General features: G+C 54.8%; 1 protein-coding gene across 8 annotated transcripts in view; it reads left to right on the forward strand.

Annotated features, from left to right (window-relative positions):
* Positions 1–17,224: 17,224 nt before the first annotated feature.
* Positions 17,225–18,902, forward strand: part of KDM4C (lysine demethylase 4C) — a 286,486-nt gene continuing 284,808 nt past the window's right edge. For 3 of the 8 annotated variants that reach the window (XM_084505429.1, XM_084505432.1, XM_084505431.1), the window contains exons 1-2: positions 17,241–17,313; positions 17,520–17,618. The gene's annotated coding sequence lies outside the window, so the exon portion shown is untranslated. Of the gene's footprint in view, positions 17,314–17,519; positions 17,619–18,902 lie in introns of all 8 variants that reach the window. The other 5 variants (XR_014687589.1, XM_084505427.1, XM_084505430.1 and 2 more) reach the window with 3 other exon arrangements.

Raw genomic sequence — 18,902 nt, forward strand, 5'->3', positions numbered from 1 at the left:
TGTTGGTTATGATAACCATGTTACCTGGGGCCAGGAGAGGGGCATACTGGGCACACTGGTCTGAACTGGCTGGGAGACCAGAACGTGAACCTCTGAGATTTGATGCTTGAGTAGAGTTGCAATGTGCTGTTCCATCACCCTGACTATGCAAAACACCACAGGCATCCTTTAGTTCACACATGTAGCCTCTCTATTTAATCCTGACACTTTTTTTTTTTTTTTTTTTTTTTTTAGGAAAAAGGCCTTGGCTGAAAGAAAGGAACAGTGTCCGGATAGGTATGCTTTTTCATGAAAAAGACACGCGTTATAATAAGGGAAAAAGACCAGTGTTACACACATTAAGTATTCCCGTATTTTTAATACAAAATGTCAAGAAGAAATATAATCAAAATAAATACTAAATGTGAAATCTCAGCTCTGAAGTTGCACACATGATTATCTAGTCTCCTCTTTGTAAGAAGTGCAGATATATTCTGGGAATTTATACAACAAGCCAATAATTTCTTGTCTGAGTTGGAGCACTCAAAACTTTTTATCTGACCTTAAGTTAGGGAGCCTGCCCACCCACTATATCCCTGGGTAAACTGCCTCCCTGATTTTACTGTTGTTCTCTTCACAATACTTCATTCCCCACTTATATATGTAACATTATGGTCATGCCATAGGATCATAGAGTATCCTGAGTTGGAAGGGACTCACAACGATCATTGAGTCCGACCCCTGCCTCCACACAGATCTACCCAAAAATTCAAACTTTATGACTGAGAGCAAAGTCATACACTTTGGACACAGGCTTGGTGCTGTGACTACATACACGGGGAGCCCTTTCCACTGTATGACCACCCTCTTTGTAGCCGTTCTCTGGACACTCTCCAACAGCTTGACGTCCTTTTTGTACAGGGTGCCCGTGTCCCAGTGAGGTTTCCTGGGGGCGCCCATGGCTGTGGAAGGTGGCAGTGGTTCATGAGAGCTCAGGACGCCATGGGTCATGTCCCTCTGAGAGTAATTCCAGACTAACTACACTCCTACTTCACAACGGTTTACATTTGAAGGCCCTGAATAGGGACCTGCAAAGTTTGGATCAATGGCAGAGGCCAATGGGATGAGGTTCAACGTGGCTAAGTGCCAGGTCCTGCACTTTAGAAAATCGCACGATCATCTAGGTTGCAAGAGACCTCCAAGATCACTGAGTCCCACGTCTGACCTAACACTAACTACTCCTCCACTCAACCGTACCACTAAGCCCTACATCTAAACGTCTTTTAAAGACCTCCAGGGATGGTGGCTCTACCACTTCCCTGGGCAGCCCATTCCAGTGCCCAACAACCCTTTTGGTAAAGAAGTTTTTCCTCACAGCCAACCTAAACCTCCCCTGGTGCAACTTGAGCCCATTCCCCCTCATCTTATCACCGGGCACGTGGGTGAATAGACCAATGCCCACCTCGCTACAGACTCCTCCAAGGTACCCGTAGAGAGTGATAAGGTCGCCCCTGAGCCTCCTCCTCTCCAGGCTAAGCAACCCCAGCTCCCTCAGCCGCTCCTCGTAAGGCTTGTTCTCCAGACCCCTCACAAGCTTCATCGCCCTTTTCTGGACGTGCTTGAGCACCTCGACGTCCTTCTTGTAGTGAGGGGCCCAAAGCTGAACACAGTACTCGAGGTGCGGCCTTGCCAGAGCCGAGGAAAGGGGGACAATCACCTCCCTAGTCCTGCTGGCCACACTGCTTCTTATACAAGCCAGGATGCTCTTGGCCTTCTTGGCCACCTGAGCACTCTGCTGGCTCACAGTTGCTGGCTCATTAGTTGTGACTAAAGTCACAACTGTTGTGACTTTGGTCACAACAAGCCCGGGCAATGCTACAGGTCTGGGGGAGAGTGGCTGGAAAGCTGTGCAGAGGAACAGGATCTGGGGCTGTTGGTAGATGCGCACCTGAACATGAGCCAGCCGTGTGCCCAGGTGGCCAAGAAGGCCAGTGGCATCCTGGCTCGTATCAGGAATAGCGTAGGCAGCAGGGCCAGGGACGTGATCGCCCCCCTTTACTCAGCCCTGGTGAGGCCACACCTCGAGTACTGTGTTCAGATGTGGCCAGAGAAGGGCTACAAAGCTGGTGAAGGGCCTGGAACAAAACTCCTGCAAGGAGCAGTTGAGCACTCTGGGGCTGTTTAGTTTGGAGAAGAGGAGCTCAGGGGAGACCTTATTGCTCTCTACAGATGCCTGAAAGGAAGGTGTGGGGAGCTGGGTGTCAGCCTCTTCTCGCAGTTAACTAGCAATAGGACTAGAGGGAATGGCCGCAAGTTGCTCCAGGGGAGGTTTAGGGTGGAAATCAGGAGGCGTTTCTTCTCAGAAAGAATAATCAGACACTGGAATGGGTTTCTCAGAGAGGTGGTGGAGTGTCTGTCCCTGGGGGTGTTTCAGGAAAGGTTGGATGTGGTGCTTAGGGACACGGTTTAGGGGATGATACTGGTATAGAATCATAGAATCACAGAATATCCCCAGTTGGAAGGGACCCACCACGATCACTGAGTCCAATCCCTGCCTCCACACAGGTCTACTCAGAAATTCAGACCATATAGCTAAGAGGATAGTCCAGACGCTTCTTAAACTCCAACAGGCTTGGTGCCATGACTATGCCCCTGGGGAACCTGTGCCACCGCATTACCACTCTCTTGGTGAAGAACCTTTTCCTGATATCAAGCTGAACTTCCCCTGTTGCAGCCTGACTCCATTCCCTCAGGTTCTATCGCTGGTCACCAAAGAGAATAGATTGGCGCCTGCCCTTCTGCTTCCCCTCGTGAGGAAGCTGTAGCCTGCAAAGAGGCCTCCCCTCAGCCTCCTCTTTTCCAGGCTGAACAAACCAAGTCACCTCAGCTGCTCCTCATACATCTTCCCCTCTAAGCCCTTCACCGTCTTTGTAGCCCTTCTCTGGACACTCTCCAACAGCTTGACGTCCTTTTTGTACTGCGGTGCCCAGAACTGCACACAGTACTCGAGGTGAGGCCGCAGCAGTGCAGAGCAGAGCGGGACAATCACCTCCCTCGACCAACTAGCAATGCCCTGCTTGATGCACCCCGGGATACGGTTGGCCCTCCTAGCTACCAGGGCACACTGCTGGATCGTATTCAACTTGGTATCAGCCACAGATCCCTCTCTGCGGGGCTGCTCTCCACTGTCTCATCTCCCAGATGAACTCCCCAGATGATCCCCATTGGTGGTAGGGGGGTGGCTGTACCAGATGATCTTGGCCGTCTTTTCCAACCTTAATGATTCTATGGTTCTATGATTTTATTCAACCAACAGCCAACTTGGGGCTTTCCTCTTAATGGGGGCTTCCACTCTGCCCACAAGAGGGTTTTGAAGAGAACTGTGCCATGGCCGTCCGGCTTGGATGTGACTCTGGCCACATCTCCTTCTCACTGAGAAATTCAGGGCACGGCCCAAAACACTTGGGGCTCAGGAACACTGCCCTACTGTGCAGGCAGTCCCCCTGTGCGGACTGCAGCAGCAGCCGCAGGCTTTAAAGACCGCCAGCCCGTGTCCTCCCCAGCCTTGCCACAGCCTTCATTACCTGCCGCTCTCACAGTGAAAGGCCCCGTGACATCACAGGGCTGGGCATGGCGTCAGGCTGCGGCCGGGCATATAAGTTCAGGCTGCGGCTGGACACAGCTGCCAGTGCTGGTGGTCACTGCCAGAGCTCTGCTCAGCGTGACAGCCGTCTCCAGTGTTGGTAGCGTTCTTCAGGAGAGCGCAGGATGAAATTCAGCCTGACTCTCCTCTTGGCCATGGCTCTGGCCATGGCTTCCTTTATCCCAGGTGGCCCTGGCCTTTGCAGCCACCGTGGGGACAGGGTCAGGGTCAGCAGGAGCCTTGGCCCCAAGCAACAGGTGCCCAACTGGCCCTGCAGCCTCGGCTTTTCCAGCTGCCCCAGCCGCATCCGGCTCAGGCTAGGCACAGTGGTCCCTGATGAGGGCGCGAAGCAACAGCCCCTCGGCACAGAGCGCCAGACCTCCGACCTGCCCTACCCCCTGGGCCACTTCTGGGAATACCTTGCCCAGGACGGGGGTGTCTGGATGCTTCGCAGAAGCTGGGAAGCCATCTGTCTCCTCGGTGTGGCGCAGCTTGCCAAAGGCCTCTGGAGAAAAGCAAAGAGACTCCGCAGATGGGTGAGTAACAGAGACACCGTGTGCAGGACTCAGTTCTTCACCCGGAAAGCTCTCATCCATGTCCTTCCCTGTGCCTCTTCACTTGTTGCTTTCAGGGAACAGGCCGGTCGGCCTCAGTTTCCGCAGGGACAAACCGCCAGGGACAGGACGCTCTAAGTGATGACAACTTGCTCTGCCGGCTGGAGGGCAATGCTGCCTTCACGGTGAGGTGCCTGAAGCACCTCTACCGCCTCCGCCTGCAAGAGCTCGGGCACCCACGGCCAGGGAAGAAGGTGCAAGACCAGCGCAGGAAAAGAAGAACCCCCTTGCGCTCCCTGGCTAACTTCATCTAGAGCGTGCGTCCCGTGGACTGGCGATCGGAAAGGCAGTGTGGCGAGTGAGTGCTACTGTCCATGGGTCTGGGGAGGCTGATGTTCCGGGAGAAGGGGGCAGAGAAACTAGGACCCATGGCTGTGGGTGGCCCCATAGGAGCTCATGTCCCAGGAGAAGGGGCCCACGTTCTGGTGGCTGCCCATGTCCCAGTAAGATGGCAGGGGCGAGGGAATGCCTATGACCTCTTGGGTTACCCCTTGGACTTAGGACCTCCAAGGCCCATGCGAGGGTAGGCACTGCATCAGGAAAGGGGGCAGGTAGAAGGAAGTGCCTGGCTAATAATTCTGCCACTGCATTTTCACCCACGCGACGGTCAGTTCTTTTCAGAATGGCAGCCAGCTGGTGCAGCAGGAAACACCGCAGCCCTCCAAAGGCTCCTGCAGTAAAGGCACCTCCACTGACAGCTGGATGCGAACATCGCCCGGATCACCTCCTTCCTGCATGGGTGCCACCAACAATGCCAGCTCTCCCTTGGTGGGCTGCCCAGGCCCAGTCAGCACAACAGCCAGCAGGGACTCAGCAACCACCTGATGAGGACCTCCGAGGAGAGTCCCCTTTTGCAACCTCCCAGCGGCGCCGCTGGGACCTGCTGGCAGCCCGAAGGACATGGCTCTGCTTCGTTCCTTCACAGAAGACAGCAGGAGCGTGCACGTGCAGCAGAGCTGGCTGAGGGCCTCTTGAAAATTTCTTCTGGTAGCAGACTATTTATTTCAGTTGAATAAAGAGTATCTGTATAGGAGCTTGTGTCCTTTCCTTACCAAGGGGCTTGGGGCAGCAGCCACATGGGAGGCAGTGGGGCAAGCGAGGGCTGCTGCGTGCGGGATTTAGAGAACACACCCGAAGAGGAACGAGGAGGGAGCTGAGCTGGGAGAGAAGAGCTGTGAGGTGCCCCACAGGCGCCTGTGACCCAAGAGGAGAGACCACATCCTGGCAGGGTGCCCGTGTCCCAGTGAGGTTTCCTGGGGGCGCCCATGGCTGTGGAAGGTGGCAGTGGTTCATGAGAGCTCAGGACGCCATGGGTCATGTCCCTCTGAGAGTAATTCCAGACTAACTACACTCCTACTTCACAACGGTTTACATTTGAAGGCCCTGAATAGGGACCTGCAAAGTTTGGATCAATGGCAGAGGCCAATGGGATGAGGTTCAACGTGGCTAAGTGCCAGGTCCTGCACTTTAGAAAATCGCACGATCATCTAGGTTGCAAGAGACCTCCAAGATCACTGAGTCCCACGTCTGACCTAACACTAACTACTCCTCCACTCAACCGTACCACTAAGCCCTACATCTAAACGTCTTTTAAAGACCTCCAGGGATGGTGGCTCTACCACTTCCCTGGGCAGCCCATTCCAGTGCCCAACAACCCTTTTGGTAAAGAAGTTTTTCCTCACAGCCAACCTAAACCTCCCCTGGTGCAACTTGAGCCCATTCCCCCTCATCCTATCACCGGGCACGTGGGTGAATAGACCAATGCCCACCTCGCTACAGACTCCTCCAAGGTACCCGTAGAGAGTGATAAGGTCGCCCCTGAGCCTCCTCCTCTCCAGGCTAAGCAACCCCAGCTCCCTCAGCCGCTCCTCGTAAGGCTTGTTCTCCAGACCCCTCACAAGCTTCATCGCCCTTTTCTGGACGTGCTTGAGCACCTCGACGTCCTTCTTGTAGTGAGGGGCCCAAAGCTGAACACAGTACTCGAGGTGCGGCCTTGCCAGAGCCGAGGAAAGGGGGACAATCACCTCCCTAGTCCTGCTGGCCACACTGCTTCTTATACAAGCCAGGATGCTCTTGGCCTTCTTGGCCACCTGAGCACTCTGCTGGCTCACAGTTGCTGGCTCATTAGTTGTGACCAAAGTCACAACTGTTGTGACTTTGGTCACAACAAGCCCGGGCAATGCTACAGGTCTGGGGGAGAGTGGCTGGAAAGCTGTGCAGAGGAACAGGATCTGGGGCTGTTGGTAGATGCTCACCTGAACATGAGCCAGCCGTGTGCCCAGGTGGCCAAGAAGGCCAGTGGCATCCTGGCTCGTATCAGGAATAGCGTAGGCAGCAGGGCCAGGGACGTGATCGCCCCCCTTTACTCAGCCCTGGTGAGGCCACACCTCGAGTACTGTGTTCAGATGTGGCCAGAGAAGGGCTACAAAGCTGGTGAAGGGCCTGGAACAAAACTCCTGCAAGGAGCAGTTGAGCACTCTGGGGCTGTTTAGTTTGGAGAAGAGGAGCTCAGGGGAGACCTTATTGCTCTCTACAGATGCCTGAAAGGAAGGTGTGGGGAGCTGGGTGTCAGCCTCTTCTCGCAGTTAACTAGCAATAGGACTAGAGGGAATGGCCGCAAGTTGCTCCAGGGGAGGTTTAGGGTGGAAATCAGGAGGCGTTTCTTCTCAGAAAGAATAATCAGACACTGGAATGGGTTTCTCAGAGAGGTGGTGGAGTGTCTGTCCCTGGGGGTGTTTCAGGAAAGGTTGGATGTGGTGCTTAGGGACACGGTTTAGGGGATGATACTGGTATAGAATCATAGAATCACAGAATATCCCCAGTTGGAAGGGACCCACCACGATCACTGAGTCCAATCCCTGCCTCCACACAGGTCTACTCAGAAATTCAGACCATATAGCTAAGAGGATAGTCCAGACGCTTCTTAAACTCCAACAGGCTTGGTGCCATGACTATGCCCCTGGGGAACCTGTGCCACCGCATTACCACTCTCTTGGTGAAGAACCTTTTCCTGATATCAAGCTGAACTTCCCCTGTTGCAGCCTGACTCCATTCCCTCAGGTTCTATCGCTGGTCACCAAAGAGAATAGATTGGCGCCTGCCCTTCTGCTTCCCCTCGTGAGGAAGCTGTAGCCTGCAAAGAGGCCTCCCCTCAGCCTCCTCTTTTCCAGGCTGAACAAACCAAGTCACCTCAGCTGCTCCTCATACATCTTCCCCTCTAAGCCCTTCACCGTCTTTGTAGCCCTTCTCTGGACACTCTCCAACAGCTTGACGTCCTTTTTGTACTGCGGTGCCCAGAACTGCACACAGTACTCGAGGTGAGGCCGCAGCAGTGCAGAGCAGAGCGGGACAATCACCTCCCTCGACCAACTAGCAATGCCCTGCTTGATGCACCCCGGGATACGGTTGGCCCTCCTAGCTACCAGGGCACACTGCTGGATCGTATTCAACTTGGTATCAGCCACAGATCCCTCTCTGCGGGGCTGCTCTCCACTGTCTCATCTCCCAGATGAACTCCCCAGATGATCCCCATTGGTGGTAGGGGGGTGGCTGTACCAGATGATCTTGGCCGTCTTTTCCAACCTTAATGATTCTATGGTTCTATGATTTTATTCAACCAACAGCCAACTTGGGGCTTTCCTCTTAATGGGGGCTTCCACTCTGCCCACAAGAGGGTTTTGAAGAGAACTGTGCCATGGCCGTCCGGCTTGGATGTGACTCTGGCCACATCTCCTTCTCACTGAGAAATTCAGGGCACGGCCCAAAACACTTGGGGCTCAGGAACACTGCCCTACTGTGCAGGCAGTCCCCCTGTGCAGACTGCAGCAGCAGCCGCAGGCTTTAAAGACCGCCAGCCCGTGTCCTCCCCAGCCTTGCCACAGCCTTCATTACCTGCCGCTCTCACAGTGAAAGGCCCCGTGACATCACAGGGCTGGGCATGGCGTCAGGCTGCGGCCGGGCATATAAGTTCAGGCTGCGGCTGGACACAGCTGCCAGTGCTGGTGGTCACTGCCAGAGCTCTGCTCAGCGTGACAGCCGTCTCCAGTGTTGGTAGCGTTCTTCAGGAGAGCGCAGGATGAAATTCAGCCTGACTCTCCTCTTGGCCATGGCTCTGGCCATGGCTTCCTTTATCCCAGGTGGCCCTGGCCTTTGCAGCCACCGTGGGGACAGGGTCAGGGTCAGCAGGAGCCTTGGCCCCAAGCAACAGGTGCCCAACTGGCCCTGCAGCCTCGGCTTTTCCAGCTGCCCCAGCCGCATCCGGCTCAGGCTAGGCACAGTGGTCCCTGATGAGGGCGCGAAGCAACAGCCCCTCGGCACAGAGCGCCAGACCTCCGACCTGCCCTACCCCCTGGGCCACTTCTGGGAATACCTTGCCCAGGACGGGGGTGTCTGGATGCTTCGCAGAAGCTGGGAAGCCATCTGTCTCCTCGGTGTGGCGCAGCTTGCCAAAGGCCTCTGGAGAAAAGCAAAGAGACTCCGCAGATGGGTGAGTAACAGAGACACCGTGTGCAGGACTCAGTTCTTCACCCGGAAAGCTCTCATCCATGTCCTTCCCTGTGCCTCTTCACTTGTTGCTTTCAGGGAACAGGCCGGTCGGCCTCAGTTTCCGCAGGGACAAACCGCCAGGGACAGGACGCTCTAAGTGATGACAACTTGCTCTGCCGGCTGGAGGGCAATGCTGCCTTCACGGTGAGGTGCCTGAAGCACCTCTACCGCCTCCGCCTGCAAGAGCTCGGGCACCCACGGCCAGGGAAGAAGGTGCAAGACCAGCGCAGGAAAAGAAGAACCCCCTTGCGCTCCCTGGCTAACTTCATCTAGAGCGTGCGTCCCGTGGACTGGCGATCGGAAAGGCAGTGTGGCGAGTGAGTGCTACTGTCCATGGGTCTGGGGAGGCTGATGTTCCGGGAGAAGGGGGCAGAGAAACTAGGACCCATGGCTGTGGGTGGCCCCATAGGAGCTCATGTCCCAGGAGAAGGGGCCCACGTTCTGGTGGCTGCCCATGTCCCAGTAAGATGGCAGGGGCGAGGGAATGCCTATGACCTCTTGGGTTACCCCTTGGACTTAGGACCTCCAAGGCCCATGCGAGGGTAGGCACTGCATCAGGAAAGGGGGCAGGTAGAAGGAAGTGCCTGGCTAATAATTCTGCCACTGCATTTTCACCCACGCGACGGTCAGTTCTTTTCAGAATGGCAGCCAGCTGGTGCAGCAGGAAACACCGCAGCCCTCCAAAGGCTACTGCAGTAAAGGCACCTCCACTGACAGCTGGATGCGAACATCGCCCGGATCACCTCCTTCCTGCATGGGTGCCACCAACAATGCCAGCTCTCCCTTGGTGGGCTGCCCAGGCCCAGTCAGCACAACAGCCAGCAGGGACTCAGCAACCACCTGATGAGGACCTCCGAGGAGAGTCCCCTTTTGCAACCTCCCAGCGGCGCCGCTGGGACCTGCTGGCAGCCCGAAGGACATGGCTCTGCTTCGTTCCTTCACAGAAGACAGCAGGAGCGTGCACGTGCAGCAGAGCTGGCTGAGGGCCTCTTGAAAATTTCTTCTGGTAGCAGACTATTTATTTCAGTTGAATAAAGAGTATCTGTATAGGAGCTTGTGTCCTTTCCTTACCAAGGGGCTTGGGGCAGCAGCCACATGGGAGGCAGTGGGGCAAGCGAGGGCTGCTGCGTGCGGGATTTAGAGAACACACCCGAAGAGGAACGAGGAGGGAGCTGAGCTGGGAGAGAAGAGCTGTGAGGTGCCCCACAGGCGCCTGTGACCCAAGAGGAGAGACCACATCCTGGCAGGGTGCCCGTGTCCCAGTGAGGTTTCCTGGGGGCGCCCATGGCTGTGGAAGGTGGCAGTGGTTCATGAGAGCTCAGGACGCCATGGGTCATGTCCCTCTGAGAGTAATTCCAGACTAACTACACTCCTACTTCACAACGGTTTACATTTGAAGGCCCTGAATAGGGACCTGCAAAGTTTGGATCAATGGCAGAGGCCAATGGGATGAGGTTCAACGTGGCTAAGTGCCAGGTCCTGCACTTTAGAAAATCGCACGATCATCTAGGTTGCAAGAGACCTCCAAGATCACTGAGTCCCACGTCTGACCTAACACTAACTACTCCTCCACTCAACCGTACCACTAAGCCCTACATCTAAACGTCTTTTAAAGACCTCCAGGGATGGTGGCTCTACCACTTCCCTGGGCAGCCCATTCCAGTGCCCAACAACCCTTTTGGTAAAGAAGTTTTTCCTCACAGCCAACCTAAACCTCCCCTGGTGCAACTTGAGCCCATTCCCCCTCATCCTATCACCGGGCACGTGGGTGAATAGACCAATGCCCACCTCGCTACAGACTCCTCCAAGGTACCCGTAGAGAGTGATAAGGTCGCCCCTGAGCCTCCTCCTCTCCAGGCTAAGCAACCCCAGCTCCCTCAGCCGCTCCTCGTAAGGCTTGTTCTCCAGACCCCTCACAAGCTTCATCGCCCTTTTCTGGACGTGCTTGAGCACCTCGACGTCCTTCTTGTAGTGAGGGGCCCAAAGCTGAACACAGTACTCGAGGTGCGGCCTTGCCAGAGCCGAGGAAAGGGGGACAATCACCTCCCTAGTCCTGCTGGCCACACTGCTTCTTATACAAGCCAGGATGCTCTTGGCCTTCTTGGCCACCTGAGCACTCTGCTGGCTCACAGTTGCTGGCTCATTAGTTGTGACCAAAGTCACAACTGTTGTGACTTTGGTCACAACAAGCCCGGGCAATGCTACAGGTCTGGGGGAGAGTGGCTGGAAAGCTGTGCAGAGGAACAGGATCTGGGGCTGTTGGTAGATGCTCACCTGAACATGAGCCAGCCGTGTGCCCAGGTGGCCAAGAAGGCCAGTGGCATCCTGGCTCGTATCAGGAATAGCGTAGGCAGCAGGGCCAGGGACGTGATCGCCCCCCTTTACTCAGCCCTGGTGAGGCCACACCTCGAGTACTGTGTTCAGATGTGGCCAGAGAAGGGCTACAAAGCTGGTGAAGGGCCTGGAACAAAACTCCTGCAAGGAGCAGTTGAGCACTCTGGGGCTGTTTAGTTTGGAGAAGAGGAGCTCAGGGGAGACCTTATTGCTCTCTACAGATGCCTGAAAGGAAGGTGTGGGGAGCTGGGTGTCAGCCTCTTCTCGCAGTTAACTAGCAATAGGACTAGAGGGAATGGCCGCAAGTTGCTCCAGGGGAGGTTTAGGGTGGAAATCAGGAGGCGTTTCTTCTCAGAAAGAATAATCAGACACTGGAATGGGTTTCTCAGAGAGGTGGTGGAGTGTCTGTCCCTGGGGGTGTTTCAGGAAAGGTTGGATGTGGTGCTTAGGGACACGGTTTAGGGGATGATACTGGTATAGAATCATAGAATCACAGAATATCCCCAGTTGGAAGGGACCCACCACGATCACTGAGTCCAATCCCTGCCTCCACACAGGTCTACTCAGAAATTCAGACCATATAGCTAAGAGGATAGTCCAGACGCTTCTTAAACTCCAACAGGCTTGGTGCCATGACTATGCCCCTGGGGAACCTGTGCCACCGCATTACCACTCTCTTGGTGAAGAACCTTTTCCTGATATCAAGCTGAACTTCCCCTGTTGCAGCCTGACTCCATTCCCTCAGGTTCTATCGCTGGTCACCAAAGAGAATAGATTGGCGCCTGCCCTTCTGCTTCCCCTCGTGAGGAAGCTGTAGCCTGCAAAGAGGCCTCCCCTCAGCCTCCTCTTTTCCAGGCTGAACAAACCAAGTCACCTCAGCTGCTCCTCATACATCTTCCCCTCTAAGCCCTTCACCGTCTTTGTAGCCCTTCTCTGGACACTCTCCAACAGCTTGACGTCCTTTTTGTACTGCGGTGCCCAGAACTGCACACAGTACTCGAGGTGAGGCCGCAGCAGTGCAGAGCAGAGCGGGACAATCACCTCCCTCGACCAACTAGCAATGCCCTGCTTGATGCACCCCGGGATACGGTTGGCCCTCCTAGCTACCAGGGCACACTGCTGGATCGTATTCAACTTGGTATCAGCCACAGATCCCTCTCTGCGGGGCTGCTCTCCACTGTCTCATCTCCCAGATGAACTCCCCAGATGATCCCCATTGGTGGTAGGGGGGTGGCTGTACCAGATGATCTTGGCCGTCTTTTCCAACCTTAATGATTCTATGGTTCTATGATTTTATTCAACCAACAGCCAACTTGGGGCTTTCCTCTTAATGGGGGCTTCCACTCTGCCCACAAGAGGGTTTTGAAGAGAACTGTGCCATGGCCGTCCGGCTTGGATGTGACTCTGGCCACATCTCCTTCTCACTGAGAAATTCAGGGCACGGCCCAAAACACTTGGGGCTCAGGAACACTGCCCTACTGTGCAGGCAGTCCCCCTGTGCGGACTGCAGCAGCAGCCGCAGGCTTTAAAGACCGCCAGCCCGTGTCCTCCCCAGCCTTGCCACAGCCTTCATTACCTGCCGCTCTCACAGTGAAAGGCCCCGTGACATCACAGGGCTGGGCATGGCGTCAGGCTGCGGCCGGGCATATAAGTTCAGGCTGCGGCTGGACACAGCTGCCAGTGCTGGTGGTCACTGCCAGAGCTCTGCTCAGCGTGACAGCCGTCTCCAGTGTTGGTAGCGTTCTTCAGGAGAGCGCAGGATGAAATTCAGCCTGACTCTCCTCTTGGCCATGGCTCTGGCCATGGCTTCCTTTATCCCAGGTGGCCCTGGCCTTTGCAGCCACCGTGGGGACAGGGTCAGGGTCAGCAGGAGCCTTGGCCCCAAGCAACAGGTGCCCAACTGGCCCTGCAGCCTCGGCTTTTCCAGCTGCCCCAGCCGCATCCGGCTCAGGCTAGGCACAGTGGTCCCTGATGAGGGCGCGAAGCAACAGCCCCTCGGCACAGAGCGCCAGACCTCCGACCTGCCCTACCCCCTGGGCCACTTCTGGGAATACCTTGCCCAGGACGGGGGTGTCTGGATGCTTCGCAGAAGCTGGGAAGCCATCTGTCTCCTCGGTGTGGCGCAGCTTGCCAAAGGCCTCTGGAGAAAAGCAAAGAGACTCCGCAGATGGGTGAGTAACAGAGACACCGTGTGCAGGACTCAGTTCTTCACCCGGAAAGCTCTCATCCATGTCCTTCCCTGTGCCTCTTCACTTGTTGCTTTCAGGGAACAGGCCGGTCGGCCTCAGTTTCCGCAGGGACAAACCGCCAGGGACAGGACGCTCTAAGTGATGACAACTTGCTCTGCCGGCTGGAGGGCAATGCTGCCTTCACGGTGAGGTGCCTGAAGCACCTCTACCGCCTCCGCCTGCAAGAGCTCGGGCACCCACGGCCAGGGAAGAAGGTGCAAGACCAGCGCAGGAAAAGAAGAACCCCCTTGCGCTCCCTGGCTAACTTCATCTAGAGCGTGCGTCCCGTGGACTGGCGATCGGAAAGGCAGTGTGGCGAGTGAGTGCTACTGTCCATGGGTCTGGGGAGGCTGATGTTCCGGGAGAAGGGGGCAGAGAAACTAGGACCCATGGCTGTGGGTGGCCCCATAGGAGCTCATGTCCCAGGAGAAGGGGCCCACGTTCTGGTGGCTGCCCATGTCCCAGTAAGATGGCAGGGGCGAGGGAATGCCTATGACCTCTTGGGTTACCCCTTGGACTTAGGACCTCCAAGGCCCATGCGAGGGTAGGCACTGCATCAGGAAAGGGGGCAGGTAGAAGGAAGTGCCTGGCTAATAATTCTGCCACTGCATTTTCACCCACGCGACGGTCAGTTCTTTTCAGAATGGCAGCCAGCTGGTGCAGCAGGAAACACCGCAGCCCTCCAAAGGCTCCTGCAGTAAAGGCACCTCCACTGACAGCTGGATGCGAACATCGCCCGGATCACCTCCTTCCTGCATGGGTGCCACCAACAATGCCAGCTCTCCCTTGGTGGGCTGCCCAGGCCCAGTCAGCACAACAGCCAGCAGGGACTCAGCAACCACCTGATGAGGACCTCCGAGGAGAGTCCCCTTTTGCAACCTCCCAGCGGCGCCGCTGGGACCTGCTGGCAGCCCGAAGGACATGGCTCTGCTTCGTTCCTTCACAGAAGACAGCAGGAGCGTGCACGTGCAGCAGAGCTGGCTGAGGGCCTCTTGAAAATTTCTTCTGGTAGCAGACTATTTATTTCAGTTGAATAAAGAGTATCTGTATAGGAGCTTGTGTCCTTTCCTTACCAAGGGGCTTGGGGCAGCAGCCACATGGGAGGCAGTGGGGCAAGCGAGGGCTGCTGCGTGCGGGATTTAGAGAACACACCCGAAGAGGAACGAGGAGGGAGCTGAGCTGGGAGAGAAGAGCTGTGAGGTGCCCCACAGGCGCCTGTGACCCAAGAGGAGAGACCACATCCTGGCAGGGTGCCCGTGTCCCAGTGAGGTTTCCTGGGGGCGCCCATGGCTGTGGAAGGTGGCAGAGGTTCATGAGAGCTCAGGACGCCATGCAATCCATGCGATCTGTGGCTTTTAGTAGATGTGCACCTGAACATTAGCCATCAGTGTGCCCAGCTGGCCAAGATGGCCAGTGTTATCCTGGCTCATATTGTGTAGGTACCAGGGCCAGGTATGAGATCGCCCCCCTCTACTCAGCCCTGGTGAGGCCTCACCTCAAGTACTGTGTTCAGTTTGGGGCCCCTCACTACAGGAAGGATATTGAGGCACTTCTTTTGACACTCTCTAACAGCTTGACGTCCTTTTTGTACTTTGTTGTCCAGAAGTGTACACAGTATTCGAAGTGAGGTCACACTAGTCCAGAAGAGAGCGGGACAACCCCTTTCCTCGGCTACTGTCCTAGCTTGACTCCATTCCCTGTACTGTTCGTTTCGCAGCTTGACTCCATTCCCTCGGGTCCTAATACCTAATGAACCTGTGTTTATCAGCTACAAAGTTTTATACATGAAAAAATTTTCCTGAGCACCAAGAGATATAAGCTTATATACAGCTTTTAAGATGAAGCCACGATGGCAAAGATAGAAAATTGACAAATTACACATTGTTCAGGAAAACTTTTATGTTCCCTCTGTAGCCAACACAGCATATATTACACTATTAAATTGCACACTATTTAATTAATAGTGTAATAGCATGCAATCTGCAGAAAGTTTCAGCCAGGATTACACACAAACAACAAACTTTCATGTTCGTATTTACAGCTCATTGTAGTGTAATAGCGGCAGCAACCGGCACTCCAGGAGCACGGCGAAATCAGCTCCTCTGCTTTGGGCTTGAAGCACTTTACTTCCTGGTGTTTGCTGCCATCTCATGTCTTTTAGATAGTATTGCAGATGAATTCTTCCAGGGAACTTTCTGCGTCAAAACCAGCCGTGTCTTTAGATAGTCGTGCTACTGACATATTAAGCAAACACATTGCTTACAATTCTGAAAAGGTTTCCTGGTATTGTTCCGGCACAGTGTAGAAGTAACCTACATTCAGGAACAAATATGGTGTTTTCAGAACTAGTTGTGTGGAATACCATGCTGTGCCAGCTCTGGGCTTCCCAGTAGGTGAAAGACATTGGCATATTTGAAGAAGTCCTGAAGAAGGCGGCAAGATCATCCAGGGCTAGAGAATATGACATGTGAGGAGAGACTGAGGGGGCCTGAAAAGGACAAGGCTTCGGAGTGATGTTGGCAGGTGGACAGCAGTCCACCTTTGCCTAGAGAGAGAGCACAGAAAAGGCGGAGCCATGCTCTCCTTGGAAATACATAGTGATAGGCCAAGACAAACAACATAGGAATTTCGGATTACATTAAGAAGAAAAAAAATCCCCATGAGAACAGGCCACAGAGAAGTCGTGGAAGACAAGCTTGTAACTTCCATGAGTAGAAAATGACTATTCAAACAGAAGTGGCTTCCAGCATCAGCCAAACGGGGTGGAAGACATGTACTGTGTAAACTATCATACAGCAGAAAGGCCACTTTTGTGGTTTGATTTCCTGGAACATCTTTTTGGTAGCATAATTAACTCTAACACTCATACTTGAGATGGCTGACCCAGAAATTGAGGTCTTTGTACCAAGTCCAAAGGACTTGAGAAGCCTATAGTATAATTTCAGAAGCCTGTGCTGTGCAGATATTGAGCTCACAACTTAAAACAAAAGGAAGGGAATTTAGGAGATTCATCCTTTATTTCTGAGTGTTTGTAGTCACATAAGTAGTGTTTTTGTTACTAGCCAACACTTACCTAAATGCACAGCCTGAAACATGAAAGGCAGGAAGAAAGTGCAGAAAAGATTGCTTAAGCCTCAATAAGATAAAAAATATTCCTCATGCCCTAGAATGTCAGCAAACTCACGGGTACTTTAAGATGAGCCCATTAAAGTAAAGAAGGTGATCAGTGAGTTGGAAATTTCTCATTTCATAGTTGGAAATGGGAAAAATTGCACCCCAGAAAGAGTGAGCATTTCACTCCAGAAAGAGTGGGCATTGGAAGGGATTGCCCAGGGAGGTGGTGGAGTCACTGTCCCTCGGGGGCGTTTAAGGAAAGGTTGGATGAGGTGGTTAGGGACATGGTTCAGCGTGTGGTGGCGGTGGTGGGGTGATGGTTGGACCAGATGAAGCAGGAGGGCTTGTCCAAACTTAGTGATTCTGTGAGAGCACTGTGCTGCTGGAATACAGGTGAGACAGTGATCTACGTAACTTTTGAAGAAGGCCAGTGTCCTCCTTCAGAGGTGTTTATATTCCTGGCTGACGCTGTGAGGCACACTCTGAACGCCCCCCCCAGCCCAGATGCGGGGGCTGCGGGGTGAGGTAGGAGCCACGTGACCCAGCCGGGCCCCGGGCACGGCACCGCTGCCGGCCGCGTGACGTCGACGCCGTCCTCCGTCACGCGCTCCCCCCCCTCCCCCCCTCGGGCCTCCTCTCTTCCCCTCCCCTCCCCTCCGGGCGTGCTAGCGCCGCGCGCATGCGCAGGGCGCAGCTGTCATCCGCGCACGGAACGAGAAGTCCCGGGCGGGGAGGGGAGGAGCCGGGCGCAGCGAGGGGAGGGGAGGGAGGGGGCGGGGGAGCGCCCGTGCGTCCGGCCGGCCGGCGGCAGCGGCGGCACCCGCGGCGCGCCCGTCCCAGCGCCCACCCCGGGCAGGTGCCGTGGGGCTGCGGGGCCGGGGCGGGGCGCGGCGCGGCTCAGGGGGAGCTGGGGGCCGGGAGCGGGCCGCGGAGGAGCGGGGCGGGGCGGGCCGGGCAGGTGGTGGCGGCGGCGGAGCGGGGCTGGGGGTGCCGGGGCGGGCAGGGGGAGGGCCGGCCGCGGGGCTGCCGCGGGGCGCGCGGTTCATTCATCTCTCCGCGCAGCTGGGGCGCTCGGCAGCCGCGCGACGTGGGAGCACAGCCCGGGGGGAGCGAGGCTCGGCTTCAGCACCACCTGCCCGCCGCCAGCGACCCGGCACCGCGGTGCGTGGCTTCCCCGGGCCGGCCCTCTCTCCCTCCCTCCTTCCCTTCCTTCCCTTCCTCCTTCCTTTCCTTCCTTCCCTCCCTCCCTCCCTCCCTCCCCGCTGCCCCTGACCGGGAGCCCCGAGTGGGAAGTGCGAGTCGCTGCCCCCGGGGCGCTGCCTGCCTCGCTGCGGGAAGCAGCCGGCCTCGTGCCTTTGTTTATGCGGTGTCGGGGGAACAGTCCTGTCCCTGCGGCTTAAAAATCCTCCAGCTGCCTCCCAGAGTGAGCAGGGTGTGTTTTCGGTGCTGTTGAACTGTAGTTTTACACCTCTCGCTCCCCCCACCCCCTTTCTGAGACACTAGTGACAGCAGCAACAGGAGTTTCCTGGTGGTTACTAAAATAGAAGGTGTTTTTTTTTTTTTTTTAAGCTAAAACGCTTCCCATAAGAAAAAACAGCAGCCCAGTGCAGCGTAACTTTTGTCACCTTGCGGTGCTACACGTTTAATGAACCGAGGGCGTGCTGCTGACTGTGGTCATCATACATGGATGTAAAAATGCATCTTGGGCCTTACCCCCATTCTGCCTGGAACTGCAGCAGCCACCTGGGAGCGCCGCCACACCTCTCAGAAGTACCTGCCAAACACGAGGCTGGGGAAACACCAGCACGATTTGCTTTTCACTACTTGCAGTGAGGCTGCACTGAATTGCGACTACTGAGCTACTGCCAGTCATGCTTATCTTACTCTCAGCTTCGGGATGGAGCTGATTTCTCGGTTGTTAGTAGGTTGTTAGATGGTTAGCAGGTTGTTTGATGGTTACCTTTTGCTGAAGTGAGGGTATGGGTGCCTGTAAGAGGAATTTCCTTTCTTGGGACCAGTGCAGGAAACAATATGTCTTATCTGGATAAGTGGATGTGACTGAATAGCAGCTGAATCAGGATTAGAGCCAATGTGTGTAAGGGAATGACCTTTATTTGGTGTCTACTTAAAAAAACCACAAGCAAACAAAAAAAACCAACAACTTTGATTTGATCTCTGAATTTCTGTGGTGAGTATGGCAGAATAGGAAAAAGAAGTCAGGTCTTGTAATTTATAAGCCTCGGTTTTTGTTGACTGTTGAGTACAGAATTTTGTAGTTACTTTTTTAAACTTTTTTTTTTTTTAAACAAGGTAAATGATTTTACACCAAATCTAAATGTATAGTTACCACCGTAATGCATTCAGTTCAGAAAATTACATTGTCAAGTACTAATTATGATAATCTCCCTAAGCTATTACGGGCTAGCCCAGTAATTATGCAGGAAA

Source organism: Aythya ferina (assembly GCF_964211825.1).
Source record: "Aythya ferina genome assembly, chromosome: Z".
NCBI classification, from domain to species: domain Eukaryota; kingdom Metazoa; phylum Chordata; class Aves; order Anseriformes; family Anatidae; genus Aythya; species Aythya ferina.